Here is a 14,549-nt window from a genome sequence, read left to right on the forward strand (position 1 = left end):
ATGCCATTCAAGTTGACGAATGCTCCAGCTGCCTTCATGGATTTGATGAACTGAGTATTCAAGGAATATCTAGATCAGTTTGTGATTGTGTTCATCGATGATATTCTAGTGTAGTCGAGAAGTGAGGAAGAGTGTGAGAGTCATCTGAGATTGGTGTTGCAGACTTTGAGAGTTCATCAGTTGTATGCCAAGTTTAGCAAGTGCGAGTTTTGGTTAACTCCTGTTGCTTTCTTAGGCCATGTGATTTCAGGAGAAGGAATCTTTGTGGACCTGAGCAAGATTGAAACAGTGATTAACTGGCCAAGACCAACTACAGTGACATAAATCAAAAGTTTTCAGGGATTAGTAGGTTATTACAGACGATTTGTGGAAAGGTTTTCGGCATTAGCGTCGCCTTTGACAAAACTCTTGAAGAAAGAAGAGAAATTTGTATGGACTGACAAATGTAAGCGTAGTTTCCAAGAACTGAAGTAAAAGCTGACTATCACACATGTCCTAACCATTCCATCTAGTCTTGGAGGATATGAGATCTATAGTAATGCGTCGTTCAGAGGGTTGGGTTGCGTGCTAATGCAACATGGCAAAGTTGTTGTATATGCCTCCCGTCAGTTGAGACCTCATGAACATAATTATCCAACGCATGACTTAGAACTCGCGGCAATTATTTTTGCGTTGAAAATTTGGAGACACTATTTGTGCGGAGAAAAATTCCAGATCTTCAAGGACCATCAAAATCTCAAGTTCTTATTCTCTCAAAAGGAGTTGAATATGAGACATCGCGATGGATGGAATTACTGAAGGACTACAATTGTGATACTCCGTATCTTCCTGGAAAGGCGAACAAGGTCACCGACGCTTTGAGTCGAAAGTCTTCAATTACTCATATGCTGGTGAAGGAGTGGAATCTAATCGAGAGAGCTCGAGATTCGGTATTCAAATTTGAGGTAAGCCACCTTTCAAGTCTTATGACTACCCTCAGAATTGAACCGGATGTTCAGATCGGGTTTAAGCTACTCCAATCGATAGACCAAGATGTTCAGAAGATTCTACAAAAGAACACTGAGAAAAGAAAAACCAACTTCCAGATTTCTGATGAAGGAACACTGAGATTCTGAAGACGATTGGTTGTACCTGATGATGTAGAGCTTAGAGAGGATATTTTATTAGAAGCGCATCGCAACAATTACAGCATTCATCCCGGCAGTACTAAGATGTATCAGAATCTGTGTCAATACTATTGGTGGTCAGGTATGAAGGCGGACATCGCCAAGCATGTCGCCAAGTGTTTGACGTGTCAGCAGATCAAAGCTCAGTATTGTAAATCGGGAGGACTGCTACAACCTCTCGAGATCCCATAATGGAAATGGAAGCATATCATGATGGATTTTGTGACCAGCCTACCGAGGAGTCAGAAAGGAAATGATTCAATTTAGGTAGTGGTTGATAGACTGATAAAGTCGGCTCATTTCATTGCAGTATGAAAGGACCTTAATTTGGATAGGCACGCTGAGTTGTACGTGCGCCAGGTAGTTCGCTTGCATGGAGTGTCGGTTACGATAATTTCAGATCGAGACTCGAGATTTACTACGCTTTTTGGAAGAGCTTACAGAGTACTTTGGGTACCAAGCTATAGTACAATACGGCTTATCATCCTTAGACAAATGTTAAGTCTGAGAGGACAATTCAAACTCTCGAGGACATGCTGCGAGGTTGTGTGTTAGATTTTAAGAGAAGTTGGGAAGAACAACTTCATATGGTGGAATTTGCCTACAACAATAGTTATCAGTAGAGCATTCAGATGACTCCTTTTTAAGCGTTGTATGGCAAATCGTGTAAGACACTAGTGTATTGAGATGAAGTTGGGGAGATAAAGATTATTGGCCTCGAGTTGGTTCAGATGTTAGTGGATGCTGTCACAGTGATCAAGAACAGATTAAAGACCGCTTAGAGCAGACATAAAAGTTATGCAGATAAGCGTCAAAGATTATTGGAATTCCAAATTGGTGATCATGTTTTTCTGAAGGTGTCACCAATGAGTGGAACTTCACGCTTTAATAAGAAAGAAAAACTGAGTCCGAGATATGTAGGTCCATTTGAAATTCTAGAGAGAATTGAGACCCTAACGTATCGTCTTGCGTTGCCACCGAGATTAGCGCAAGTATACGACATCTTTCACGTGTCGATGTTGAGGAAGTACGAGCCTGACCTGACCCACATGCTTAATTTTGAAGAATTGGACATGGATGACCGAGTGTCATACGTTGAAGCGCGATTCAGATAATGGACAGAAAAGAGCAAGTTCTGTATACAAAGACCATCCCATTGGTCAAAGTGATCTGGCAAGACCATTGTACTAAAGAAGCAACATGGGAGACTGAAGAGTCGATGAGACAGTTGTACCCCTACCTTTTTGCTTAAGTATTGTAATGGTTTAAATTTCGAGGACGAAATTTTTATAAGATAGGAAGAGTTGTGACATCCTGGATTTTTCACTTTTACTTTCAATTAAATTAATCGGGCATTTCATCGACGCGCCTATAGGACTGTTCTCAAAACCGATCACTCTTGAGATAACTAGACTATTTGGGGAAGCCATTAAAGAATTTTAAGGTAATAGACTTGATAATTCGACCAGGAATCAACTATTCAACTGTGCTCATCTTTAGAGGTCATTACGGCACAGTTAAAAATCGATCGAGAATCGAGATAGATCGGTTCAACGAGATGTGTGGCTAAACGTGGGTGATTCCAACAAATTTCAAAATTCTTGTCGACCGGCATTAGACTGATTTTTTTTTTTTTATCATTTTGGTGCCTTGTGTCTGTATTTGAATCCTTGAGATTTTCACGACAACCGAGAGTTGCCAATGTGTCGAGTGGGTTCATTGTGGCTCGAAGCAAATCGACCACGGATCATTTGCACTAAATTTTTTTGAAAGCTATCCGGTAACCTAGGTCCCCCTAAAACCGCACCAAAGTGAAATTAACTACGAATTTGAAACTGATTTCAGAAGTTGAGAGTTCTTTCACATCATAGGTCATTTTAGGAACGTCGACTCAGTCTTTAGAGATTTTTCTGCAAACCAAGACTTTTTGAAAAAAAGTCGTCGTAGGGTCGTTTTTGTCTAGAAAATGTCGGGAATCGTTTTTATCATAAAATTCGGAAGCAAGATGGATCAATTGGTGAGAAAAAATACCAATTGGATCAATGAGGTGTTGGTTGAATTTGTAGAGGTCGGTTTATGCTGAATTAAGAAGGAAATGAAGTCCAATTGAAGAGAAAACCAAGCAAATTCGTAGCCCCCCACCACCCACAACTTTTGGACCTCTTCAAAGGTCTTCTAGAAGGGTTTGAGGGCTGGAAATTGCTAGTGGAAGACATCATGCATGGTGGGGACCAACAAGGGGACAAGAAGATGAGATAAGAAGCCAAAGTGGGCCCCTTGCCCCCTCCTTATCCCTATTGCTGGCCAGCCCCTTTCTTCTTCTTCTTCTTCTTCTTCTTCTTCTTTGTGCTTTGAAAGCTTCTAAAAATCTGCAGAGGAACCAGCAAGCTTTGAGCAAGCCAGCTCGATGCTAAAGGAGCTCTCGCCGTCACTGTTCACCACTTGTGACGCCACCGCTGCCCTCGCACGCGCTCCGCCTTGCCGCATCGTCGTCCCTGCCCCTGCTTGTTGCCTCAATCCGTGCCAGAGCTGTCCAACTCGCCTCTGCCACCGTGAGCCACTGCCAAAGCTTCCACCGCCATCGCTTGAACCCGGTTTGGTCCCCTCAACTCATCTCGGTCCATTCCCACCTCAACCAAGCCTCCAATTAGTTGTTGCAGCCACCAAATAGTAGTTGAAAGTGTGGGTTTCCAGCAGAGGTTTAGGCCTGTTTTAGAGGTGTTCTAGACCCTGTTTGCTAAGCCTACTTTAGAGATAGTTGAGCCCCGTCACGTCCCCATCGAATTGAACCGAGTGGTTCAATAAACAAGTGAATTTAACTCACTAATCCTCGCTTAATAGGTTAATGACGCTTAAGGGTTGATTAGTTTAGACTAAGTTAGGATTATATGGTTAGTTAGATTTGATTAGTGAATTTAATTAATTACCAATGCATGTTAGGTGGATAGTTAGTGCAATTAGGGCCTAGACAAACTCTAGTATTTATCTAGAGTGATTAAAAAAATTTCCGAGTCCGTGTCGGCGTTCAATTAGGCTTTACGGGCTTAAGTTTGATTTATTTGCATTTAATAATTATTTTATGCAATTATTTAATTAATTATTTATTTTTCAAAAATTAGACCGGGATAGTCGGTGACCGGAATTTTATGCTAATTGCAGTGGTATGATCTGTTTATTTAATTGAGTTCTAATTTATACAGATTTGGTGTGATTTGTATTTTAGGAATTTATTCCTAAATTTAATTAATTTCAGTAATTAATTGGAAATTAACCGAGCGTCGGTTTACAATGCCAAAAATATTTTAGTAGACCACATAAAGTGATAGGATTTATGAAAAGGAAATTACTATATTTTGGCTAAGGTCGACCGTGTACCCACACACGGGTATTTTTATCTAGTATGATAAAAATGATGAATTGATTAAATGGTTGGAATAGTATACTATATATGCTCGATGACTCGATATGTCATCTTAGAAAATGAACAATATACTATATAAGCTCGATGACTCGATATGTCATCTTAGAGAAGGAGCGGTATACTATATATGCTCGATGACTCAATATGTCATCTTAGAGAATGAACAATATACTATATATGCTCAATGACTCGATAGGTCATCTTAGAGAAGGAACAATATATTATTTATTAGCCTTTAGGCTAGCTATTATCTATTTTTCAGCTTAGAGTAAGCTGTCCGCAAGGTGGTTGGACCTTATAGATAGTATTGACTGAAATGACCGGGGAAAAGTCTTGTTGAGATTTAATCGACTGAGTCGATTGACCGATGACTCGATCTATTGTGGTGAATTGATTTATTGATTGATTCAATGAAGTGCATATTAAATTGACTTGCAGGAAGGAACTGAGGCCAAAATAAGTCCTTTGACTCATGATTGTGCTTAGGCAGCCCTTAGGGCGTATTTTCTTCCTAATCGAGTCTTAGGAGGTTGAACTTGCTGAGACGTAATTTCACCCCGTTGTGGGATAACATTTCATGTCAATAGATGGCATCTCATGAGTTTTTAGGACGGCCTAAGAAGATTACAGAGCAGACCTCTTACTTTTCGTTGCATGGGAGCCCTAGGGGCTAGACCTATGAGCTGGTTAGGTCTATAATCTGAGTCGATGCGGGTCTCACCCACAAGGTGTCCCATTGATAAATATCATGGTACCGCTAGGCTCAGGATGGCTAGAGAGAGGCTCCCATACTGAAGTATGAGATACCTTTATATGTTTTGGAGGTCGCTTTTGGAAAGGGCACCATAGATCCTCCTCAAGGTTTGGTCGTAGACCTAAAATTTGAAGACCTTGGAAGTCCGGTACAGTCTGCTAAAGGCTCCAGTTGGAGTGTGGATGATGATGGAGAAGAGGACAAGGACCCTTAGTTTTTTTGAGACCCCAAATACTATTCTGTAGAACTTATATAGACATATATATATATATATCGGTTTGTATTGTTTATAACTGGTTGTGATATGTATATATAAGTGGGATGTTGGTTTTCAAAAATATGGTCCTACTTTCCTATCCCATTATTTTATTGTCTTGGAAATTTATATCTACTTCGCATGCGTATTAAAATGAATGGGTTGACGATGCGTCATGGAACGTCGCTATTTAATTAACCAAGCCGGGATGTGCGCGTTCTCAAGGATCGGGCGTGACATGAGGGATGTGGATGAATTATTGATATTTAGAAATCCCGTAATAATTCTGGTTGGTGCGTAGAAAAGAAAAGTTGGAAACGAACATGCCACAATTTGAAATTAGAAGAAGAGAGGAGAAAGAATACACAAATCGGATAATTTCATTGAGATTGTTTTGGGTATTGTTGATACCTAAATTTTGGCGACTTATTTACTCATTTATCACATTAAAAAAATCACGGATTGATTTTAACCCCTAAAAAATTAATTAATTGCATAGCATGTAGTTTTATGTACATTTATTTTTAATTTGCATTTACGATGGGTCGGTGACAAATGGGTTCGAATTGATGGTTCAGAACTTTAATTTGATGAGTTAGGCCAAGCCCGGGAGTAAATCGGCCTAAACCCGTATCATCGGGGAGATTTTACGGATTTATCTTTGTAAGATTCCAATTCAAAACAAATATTGCGTTTCGAAAAGAAAATATTGCGTTTGGAAAAACAAATATTGCTTTTGGAAAAGAAATTTTGTGGATATCAATTTGGAAAAATTAAAACCCTAATCTGTGACCTATAAATGAATTAAAACGCCTAGGGTTTTAGGGTGGCCACACAATTGACATACATGGCCATAAGAAGGTGAGAGAGAAAATAGAGAGGGGCGTGCAGTCACGAAGGAGGGTGGACGTGCGGCCAAAAGGCAAAAGAGGGAGCTTGTCTTCCCTGAGATCTTCTAACCTGATTGACAAGGAGGGCTTCTTTCACAAAAAGGGGGTTTCTTCTCCTCTCAGTCAATTCCACACTTTGCCCATTGGAGAAGAAACTACGGTAGGTTCGAAAAGGGTGCGTCCATTGGAGCGAAAAGAGGAAAGAAATAAAATATAGGCAGGGAAATTTCAGTCACATCTTTGACCTATAAAAGATGGACGCTTGATGAAAAGCGGGGCTACACAGAATACACACACGTTTACAACATAAAGATACACGAGAAAGAGAGAGAAGGCCGTGAATGTCCAGCGAATGAGCAACGTGAAGATTCCATCATCCTCGCCGGCAACAACGAGTCCCTGCAGCTGAGATCGGACCTCCTCGTTCTGGGGTTCGTCACTTCAACTCAGACAATTACGCTCGAGGAAGATGCCATTGCCATCTCCTTTCAAGTCCCTCCAACGACGACGTTCTCCGAATTTCCTGCACGAATGGCGATCCGCTTCTTCTTCCGGAGCCTCGCACGACTCCCGGTTCAACCCCTTCGTTCCTCTTGGCGTGCTGTCCCTGGTGTTGTCCTTGGTGTCACTTGCACATTTGGACGTCTTGCCGCTTCTCATTGATAATGATGCTACCTCAAGCAACACACATATAACTCTTTCAATTGTCCATTTACACCTGTTTAGTGCAGAAATTTCTCCGTGTGCAAATTCCCTGGTGGTTGAGGACGCCTATGGTGCGACTTTGTTCTTACTCCAATTGCTTCGTTGTGGTTGTGGACACTTCCTCGGGCCATTCTTGAGGTCATCACCACACGAGTCCCTTGTCGTGTGCCGAGCCGAGACCCATCTGCTGTGCTGAGCCTCACCCATGAGCTATTCCCGGTCATTTGTTGAGCCGATTCCGTCGAGCTCAAATTTGGCAATAATACTTGCAACATTAGGTAATTATTTTATCCAAATTTGATTCCGATATTTTATTGCCTAATATATGTCTATTATATTTATAAGTGATAAACATATCTCTCAATTAGGATTTATTGCCTAATCCGCAACCGCGTGTCGATTTTTTATTCCATTTATAAGATTTTAGATTTTAGATGGAATAATTAATCATGCGGAATGAAATTGGTATATTGATCTATAAGGCTTAAGATCAATTTATCGATTTTATTAGCGAAATAATCAAGTTTGATTATATATCATTTCCAAATTTGAACGATGGATAATATCTTTGATGATCGTGAATGATTTGGTGCTTATCTTTTAATTGCTTTATTTATCCCAAAAATACAAAAAAAGATTGCATTTGCATATCATGTAGATTAGAATTGATTGCATGATAGGTTAGTTAGATTTTTTTTAAATGCATGTTTGGAAGGTATTTAGAATAGATAGCATTAAACTTTAGTTTTCACTTTAGTTAGATTTTTATTTTTAGTGATTTTAATTACGAATTTTCATTAAAAAAATACAAAAAAAATCATCATGCATATATCATGTAGGATTAGATTCATGAAATGCCTATCATTTAGTGATTGTTGCTAGGTTCATTTGATTAGAAATTGCCCGTCATTAGAATTATGTCAATTGGCTAATTTAGATTGCATATTTAATTGTTGCATTTCTTTGATTTCGAATTTCATGAAAAATACCAAAAAATTGCCTTAGAATAAATCAATTTCATTCTTTAGGATAGATGGCACGCTTATTTATGTCACATAGCTTAAGTCATATTTCCATGTCATTTCATGTTAGATTAGTAGCATACATTGTATGAATTCTCATTAAATAAGTGAAAACAAAAATTGAGTGATTGCGTGTTAATTAAAAATCACATTTAGGACTGTTGATGTGAATTTTGATCTAACAACACAAATGTTTTCGTTGCTATGAAGTAAGTTATGCATTTTTATTATTCGCTTTCTTGAGTGTTAAATTGGTGATTTGTGCACCTGCATGATCACCTCACATGTTAATGTTAGGGAGTAAATTAAAATTAATTCAAGCTGCCTGACTTACACATTTTTTTCAAAATAAAAGAGAAAGGTACCGAAAGGTCGTTAGAGAAATCTAGCGTAACCAAGTCCCCGAACTCACAATCTCTAATTCGTAGGAGTAAAGTAAATTTCCCGTTACTTTACTTGGGTTTCTAATCGACCCACCAAAAATAGATTCGTGGCGACTCCTAGTTAAAAATCAATTGTATGTTAAGAACTCAAATCTAAGTCGCGAATTGGTATGGGCTTGGGAGAACCCGAACTAAATTAAGGCTTAGTAATCCATTAGCCAAATCCTAGGTGGTTCACCCGAAATTTTGGTCGCAACAGGTACAAAAGAGACTTCACACCATGCTATATATAGAGCACAAGTCGTTCAAGGCCGAGATTCTTATTCAAGTAATCATTCTTGGAATGATAACGTTTTGACTCTAACTGCATCTGGCGAGTATAATCCACTGCCTTTAGGTCCTTAAGAGCTACTATGGATTTATTCAGTTGGTCTTCACTGTTGATCCTATCATCAAACTTGGTCTCAAGTTTCCGACGTATCTCCTCCAACCTCCTCTCAATCTCCATATTTTGTTTCTCAAGAGCAAGCTCTTCTCTTTCAAGGTCAGTTGCTTCATTCATGGTAGCTTGAAAATATCGTTGCTTATCTCTCACTTGTTGCCCTATCTCTTTTACTTGATCACTTGGTTCGAAGAAATTTTCTTCAGGGAAAGTTAGAGTCATTAGATAAATGTAACTGTGTCGTTAAGCACTAAAGATGGAGGAAAATCTGTTGTGGGAATCCTTGAGTTCTGATCTAAGTTCCAGAGGCAAGAGGTTGCCAATATCATCTTTGCTAAGTTCACCCATTAGTGATTCGAGTTGAGTAAGAGCAGTTTGGTTATTCATCACCATGGGTATACCACCACTTGAAAGATACAGAAAATGTGCTAACTTAATCCTTAACTTTTCGACTTGCTGCTCTCGAAGATGAACTCCTAGAGACCAAGTCATGAGGATAAGCAGCTAGAACATGAGAGGCTTCATCCAAAGCACAAATTGTCCTGGCAAGAATAGCTGGAGAAATTCTTTTCTCCACGTGGGCTTTCGACGCAATAGGAGTTGAAGGAGAAGCTAACAGTGGGTTTTGAATGATATCAGTAGCTGAAGGAGTAACAGTTGATGGAGTCTGGGGTGCAGGTGCTGTCATTTCCTCAAGAAAAAGAAATAAAGAGTCAAAATCAAGTTACTTTCTAAATCAGGTTGGGAAGAACCAATATGTACCAAATTTCGCAACATTAGTATCTTCAGGCAAAGGCTGGGGCATAGTATATTGAGCTAAACCACTATTGCTAGTTGATGCATCAGTAGCTATCATTCCAGACTTGTGTTAATACATTAAACTAAGATAAACAAGTGGAGATATACAAGAAGAAGGAAAGGAACTTACCATAAATTGCCAAAGGAATTGGGGTGAACACCACTCCAGAGTTTATAGCAATTGAGGGGCGAAGTTCTTCAATGGTGGATTCCTCCTTCGTGGGGGGCTGCCCTAATCATAAGGAGTATTTAAAGACTTGGTGCCGATAGAACCAGCTTTGAAGGGAACTAAAGTTAGGTTTTCAGCAAACAACTTGGGTTACTTCCTCATCAAAGAAGGAGAGGCTCTTTTCTTTCTCTTAAGTTGGGAAACCACAACATCTAGGGTATCTTTGTCTTCAATATGCGATGAAGATCTAGACACATCTAGCAAACAGAGGAGCAAAAGTCAAGAAAGGTATAGTAAACCAGAGAGAAATGCATAGGAATACTTTCAACAGTGTCAACTTGATTTTTGATTGACTTTTCTCCAATATCCTCTTCTTCTGGTGTCTCTGTTGCATAAGAATCTTCATGTTGTGGTAAAGTTGATTTATGATCATCAGTACTCTTTAAAACCCCACTTTTGAGCACCTTCGACACAATTGGAGGATTAAGTTTAGAATGATAGTCAAGTACTGCCTTGCCCTTATTGGTCACACCCTTCAGCTTTGAGCCGCATTGCTTTATTTGATGGAGGGCAGTCTTGATAGCGTCTTCATAAGGACTCTCAAATGAAGAGGAAATCCACCAACTTGATACATTCAATACCATCTATAAATTCAATCGATTCAAACACTGCTCACCTAAGCTGAAATAGATGGTCTAGCTCATCGAAGCTGATAGATATATCCATATATCATTGCTCACAAAAGCTGATGTCTATATTGCTCACCGAAGCTACTCTATATTTATGTTGCTCACCGAAGCTGCTATAATATCATTGCTCACTGAAGTTACTAAAGTATTATTGCTCACCGAAGCTGCTAAAGATCTATATTTCTCCCCGAAGCTGATCAATGCTCACCTAAGCTAGTCTGGTACTCAAAAATCACTTTCGGTGTCAACACTCGACACTCGGTATTTTCTGGACAAAATATCTGTGTTTCCCAACCATCACTCAATTTCATAAAACATCATTCAATTACGAAACTAAACACACCATTGCGATCGTACAAAATTCTAGCGAGCGGCTCTCCGGTATAATTTCTGGAAAATATTAATTAATTAATTTTCGAAAGTTAAATTTATTTAAATATAAAATAATACAATAAAATAATATTTAATTTAAATAAATAAAATAATTAATTAAAAGTCTAATCATGCTTACACTAATCTAATTGCATAATTAAAGTAATTAATCCATCCACTAAACTAATCATTCATCTAATCTAATTAATATTTAAATAAGCTAATCTCACCTAAAAATGATTAGCCTAATCTAAATACCCCATAAGCATCATTACCTCCCTAAGCAGAGTTTAGTTAGTAAACTCATCGGTTTAGCGTTTCGGTGAGTCCACGGCGACAAAGTGATGCCAAGGTGGGCTACAATCCTCTTAGCGGCGACACCAACGGATGCCGGGGAAGGGCTCGAAATGAGCCACGAAGACTAAGAACCCTTGCTGGTTTCGAGTTTTGACCGGGGCCAAAGGAAGAGAAACCAGCTACTAGTTCGGCCGAGGAGGAAAAATGAAGAAAACGCGAAACGATGCACTCGGGCAAGCGGACCGACGGATTGGCGGGTGGCAGCTTCCGGCCAGCAGGTGGGTCAGCCGGCGGCTCCGTTCAACGATCGGGAGGTGCTCCTATATGGTTTGGATGTGCTGAAGACGATGATGGGTGGCACAAGAGCTAATTCTCATGGGAAGGTAACTTTTAACTCAGGTTTTCATAGGAAGGTTAGTTGGAGCAGAAACAGGAAGAAGGAGAAAACAAGGGAGGAAAAAGGTCGACGGTGGCGGCTTGGCTGGTCCGGCGGGTGTGCGACGATGGAGGGGAAGCTACTGCTCGGTTCTCTGGTTTTGCTGAGCTCTCAAGGCACACCAACAATGGAAAAAGCAGCCAAGGGATGGAGAGAGAAGCTGCTGAAGAGAGAGAGGGAACCCCTTTAGACTTCCAAGGCTTCCAACACTTGTCTTTCCACTCAAGTGCTTGCCCCCACCACTTGGGCTGTCATCCTCAGCCAAATAGCAGCATCCAAGCTTCCCTTAGAAGCTTCCCAAGTGGTCCGAAAGTCCTCTCCCCCATGGCATACGAATTTTGCACATTTGTTCTTCAAATCCATCAATTCCCCTTCAATCCTCCCTCAATTGGCTTCAATTAAGCTCAATTTGATTTCCATAAATCCAACCAAGGTGCCAACATCCTGATCAACATTTTTCCTTGCCATATAGTCTAACTTTGGATTTTTTGCCGAAAATCTCGGTTTGTAGAAAAATCTTTGGAGGATGAGTCAATGTTCCTAAAATGGTTTGTGACATGACAAAACTTTCAATTTCTGAAATCGGGTTCAATTTTGTGGTTAATTTCAATCTAGCACGATTTTAGCGCATCCTAATCTACCGGGTAGCTTTTATGAATTTTAGTGCAATTGACCCGTGGTTGATTATTTTCAAGCCACAGAGTGCATTTTCGACTCATTGGTGACTCTTGGTTGTCGTGGAAATCTTGAGATTTCAAATACAGACACAGAGTATCAAAACGATAGAGAAATTGATCTAATGTCGATCGATAAGAATTTTGCAATTAAGTGGAATCACCCACACTTAATCACAAACCTTTGTCGAGTCGACCTATTGCCGGTCTCTAATTGGTCTGTGTCGTAATGATCCTTGTAGATTAGCACGGTCGAACAGTCGATTCTTAGTCGAATTCTCAAGTCTATTATGTTTAGATTCCTTATCGGCTTCACCTGATAGGTTAGTTATCTCATGAGTGGCCTAATTAAAGAAAAGAACTATAGGAACATCGATGAAATGCCTGACTCATTCAATTAAAAACAGAATTGGATAATCAGGGTGTCACAACAGATGTCCAGATATCCTTGATGGAAGAGTGTTGTATAGGCAGTTTCTCATTCCTCCTAGTGAGGAAGTAGGGCTTGAGAGACAATAGAACATGATTATGATCTAAGAGACAGAGCCCAAAAAGTAGTAACTCTTAGTGCTTTTCTATGGTGTTCAACAACCGAAAGTGACAATAATCAGCTTCTTCATTGCGATGAAGGTTTTTGAATGTGAGATAAAAATTCATAAAGGAATTTGGGAGCTTTCGGTTGCCATGGAAAAGCTTAGGAACATAATGCAACGGCTCAGGGTTTAAAGAAGAATACAAAAGAATATAGAGAAAGAGACAACATGCATATACTCCTACTCGAAGTAATAAGACGACAATTCAAAAAAATGAGGATATCTGCTAGAAAATGAAGTGACATGTCAAGATATAATAGGAGTTGTTGATCCTTATTAGCTATGTGTAAGGAAAGGAAATGTTAGAAAACAGAAAGGCGTGATCATCATCCATAGCAGATCGTGCATAAAGTGAGGTCTTTCCTTTAAAAGAAATAAATATGCAATTTACTTCTTATAAAAGGGGAAATATGTTGACACCCAAAGTTACCCTCATTGTTACGTGCTAGTAATGAGGGATATTGACATTCAAAATCATCCTCATTGTCACATGCTGGTTATAATTAGTAGCATCCAACCCATATTAGTCATAGAGATGAAGGATGGTCAAGGTTTTCAAGAACCTTTGGTCTGGAAGTCGATGGGCCTAGAAATGGAGATGTATGATTCGATGGTAAGGCAGTTGATTGCCACGTGTTTAAGCCAATAGATACTATTGAGGATGTAAAATTCAAATAGAATTGGCGTCGAGATTTAAGCAGGAACAGTTGGTGCTCAAAAGGGCCTGCAAAATCAAAAGGGCGGTTATTACTTGCTGAACAAGTCGTGCAAGCATCATCGACAAGTCAAGAAACAACAAGATGAGGACAAAGCAGTTAAGCAAAGATTGTAGCATAAATTAGGAGCGACTTTCAAGGAATGATCAACTAACTAGTGGTTACCAGATTTTCCTATAAAAACCGCAGACAATCCAACAAAGAGGCCCCCCCCTCGAACAACACATCAAAATCCTTTATCTTATCCTTTAGTTACCTTAGCCTCACCTAGTTTAGCTGTAGCTTTGGATTCCCGTCGTTGATTCATTTATGTCGAGTGTCTATATTCTAGGTAATGCTGTTGATCAAATACCAGTGCCATCTTGTCGTCCAACCAACATTATCGATTAGATTCCAACGTTGTGTCCTTAAACCTATTTAAGAGTAGTACCTTCCTGGTGTTGTTTCCATCTTCTAGCATCGTCGATTAGATTCCTACGTTGTGCCCTCATACCTATTTAGGAATAGTACCTTCTTGGTGTTGTTTCTATGTTCAATGTCGTCGATTAAATTTTGACATTGTGCCCTCATACACATTTAGGAGCAACACCTTCTTGGTGTTGTTTCTATTATCCAACGTTGTCGATTAGATTCTGACATTTTGTCCTCAAATTCATTTAGGAGCAATGCCTTACCGGTGTTGTTTCCACCATCCAGCGTCGTCGATTAGATTTCGATGTCATGTCCTCGCACTCATCTAGGAGTAGTGCCTTCCTGGTGTTGTTTC

Source organism: Eucalyptus grandis, chromosome 2, assembly GCF_016545825.1.
Source record: "Eucalyptus grandis isolate ANBG69807.140 chromosome 2, ASM1654582v1, whole genome shotgun sequence".
Taxonomy (NCBI): Eukaryota; Viridiplantae; Streptophyta; class Magnoliopsida; order Myrtales; family Myrtaceae; genus Eucalyptus; species Eucalyptus grandis.